Source organism: Adiantum capillus-veneris, chromosome 4 (assembly GCF_014529385.1).
Source record: "Adiantum capillus-veneris isolate H3 chromosome 4, ASM1452938v2, whole genome shotgun sequence".
In the NCBI taxonomy this organism is placed as follows: domain Eukaryota; kingdom Viridiplantae; phylum Streptophyta; class Polypodiopsida; order Polypodiales; family Pteridaceae; genus Adiantum; species Adiantum capillus-veneris.
In genome coordinates this window covers 91,791,612-91,794,378 of record NC_140934.1, presented here as the reverse complement: position 1 = coordinate 91,794,378, position 2,767 = coordinate 91,791,612, and positions in this window count along the sequence as shown.

Genomic DNA, 2,767 nt, shown 5'->3' with positions numbered 1-2,767 from the left:
AGGCTCTCCAAAGAAAAGAGGATATCCAGAAATTTGGCGTTGGCTCTCCATTGAATTGATTTCAAAGTGAGGCGTTTTTGTTTTTTCTTTCTTTAAAAGATTTACACAATAATATTTTCTAAATTGCAATCTATTCTACAACAAAATAAAAATATTCACATCAAATGACCTATGATAATCAATAAGAGGTAGAATGACAGGGTTTGGTGACGCGAGAATTTCTCCTACTCTTTGGGCACCAAACATGAATACCATACGTTGTTGAAAATGGATTTTTCTACTAATTGCAATGTTCACTCTAATGTGTGGAGTGAAATGAAAGGGAAAAACCTGTATTCCTGGGCCATTATCCATGGTCTATGCATGACCTAATTCTTAAAACAAAACAAAAATATAGACGTCCAAACTAAGGTCGTACCTAATGAGAGGCAAAATAAAAGGATTTACTTATGCGTTTATCTCTACCAACCTAAGAGGACCTAAAATTCTACGAATTACTCGCTGAAATTGCAACTTAGTACTAACAATTATGTGTACCTTTTGCCTTGCAATGGGAATGAAGGGATCATACAAATTCTCATGATTCATGCAAGCTACTTGATTATGCTAAAGGTTGAGCCTTCACAAAACATACACAAGCCTGTCCTCCGTGGGGGCACCAAAATTGAGGCGGTCCGGGGAGGGCAACAAAAAGAGCAACCTCTAGACACCCTTCAAGGCTCCCATGCTACTCAATGGGGCTGGGGCACAACACAACACAAACCAAAACAACAAACCCACAGCCAAATCCCAACTACACAAGGGGCACCACCTAGTTTAAGAGCAAACTAGGACGCAAAAGAGGAGAATCGTTAGAGCAACCCACAAACAAGAAAGGAATTTACACTAATCCTAACACCAATGGAACACTCTCACACACTAAAACACGAGAGAGAGACAGAGAGAGAGAGAGAGAGAGAGAGAGAGAGAGAGAGAGCGAGATGGTGTACAACTTAGCTTCAACTTTATATTTTGCACAAAAAGGAACTTAGAGCTTGCGGAATCAAGTGACAAGATTTGGTTATAGCATCACTAGCACATTGTCTTAGGGTTATGGGAGCCCTCTCACCATTCACCCTCTTACAATGGTAGCCAAACAATAGCCAATGAATCACAAGCAACAAAACACAACCTTCAATGAAACAAGTCACCTTATGAAGCTGAATGAGTTTGCCAAGCCAAATTGGAGGAGAAGCGTGAGCCTTTGGACATGAATTGCACCCAAAACTACCAATTCATTGATGTTGGGGTAGATACAACAATGGTAGGAAGAATATCTTCTACTCGCACTCACTCAAACTAGCTCAAGCTTTTCTATGCACCAAGGTGATGGTGTATAGAAAGCTTACTCTCTCTTTACAACGAAGATAGAACTGGCGTGTGGTACGCTCAATCTAGTGTGCAATGGTATAGTGATGTCTTTTACAAGGAGGAATGGGTTCTATTATATAGGTTTTAGAAGCCTTGATTAGGATTAAGCCTAATCAATTTTATTAGAAAATATCAAGGATTATGAATTTTTATGAATTTCAAATGATAATGGGGTCTCTCTTTTCTCTTGAGTCACATGGATGTGGGCTCAAGTAAGAGAATTATTGATGTGGTGAAAGGAGAGAAACTTCCATGGGAGTGAGTGAATTTGTTTTACTTGTGCGGTTGCCTACTCCATATGTTGATAGTGTGGGTGCATTTTTACAAGAGAAGTTAGTTGTTAGTGGTAATAATCACTAGAGTTGTTAGTGATACATTTACAATGGGTAGGATGAGTTGATTTGATGAAGGAAGAGGGGTGAATTAAAAGAGAATCATTGAGATGGTGAAGCTTTGAAGAAGCTTGAACTCACCCTTGTGTAGATTGTGAAAAAAATGACCGCTGGTCTTCTTCTTCTTCTTCGCTTCTTTACGCCGCCGCCACGGTTGACCACCATGATGAAAAGAGGATTTGTTGATGAAAAATCCTCAATTTTCAAAAGTTATCATGGTTGATATGCTGAATTGTAGATATTTTTAGGAGAGGTAAATGAAATTGTAACATAGAAGCAATAGAGAGAGACATGGAGAGAGTGTATGTATGTAGAGGTTCATAAAAGAACTATAGGGATGAGAGAGAAGGGTAATGGTGAAGAGGGTGGGAGAAGCCATGGAAATTGCAGGTTTTAGTGAGGGAAGGAGAGGGAGGGATGTGTAAGAGTGAGTAGGTGTGTGGAAGGGTGAGAGAAGACTAAGGGCTACTTGTGAGAAAAGTGGGCAGACTAGGGTCCACTCAAAAAATCAAAGCTCACCGCTCGTAGCTCCAAAAATCATGAAAAAATTTGAGGTGATTATTCAGAGCGTGGGCTACATTTTCTCTTTTGACCACCGCCCCAAATTTGGAGTGGAGATAGGTGCCAAAATTCTCACCAAAAAGCCTGTTTTTATGCCTGCAAAAGTCTTTTAGTGGCCCCCTCCTTTGTTGAATTTGTACAATGCATCCAAGAGTGAGCCCCTCTTTTGTCATATTATAATACAAAGCATCCAGGTTGCCCTTGACCCATGCATGGAGGAGGATTATTGGTGAATAAAGAAATATATACATGGTGGGACTAGTGTATGGACTATTCATGGACTTTAGCTCAATGAGCACATGGTGTTAGAATAATGAGTAAAAATAATAATAAAAATATGGAGGAGTTATGGATATGGAAAGATATTGGAATCATATGATATGGTCGCTCTTTGAATTATTTTG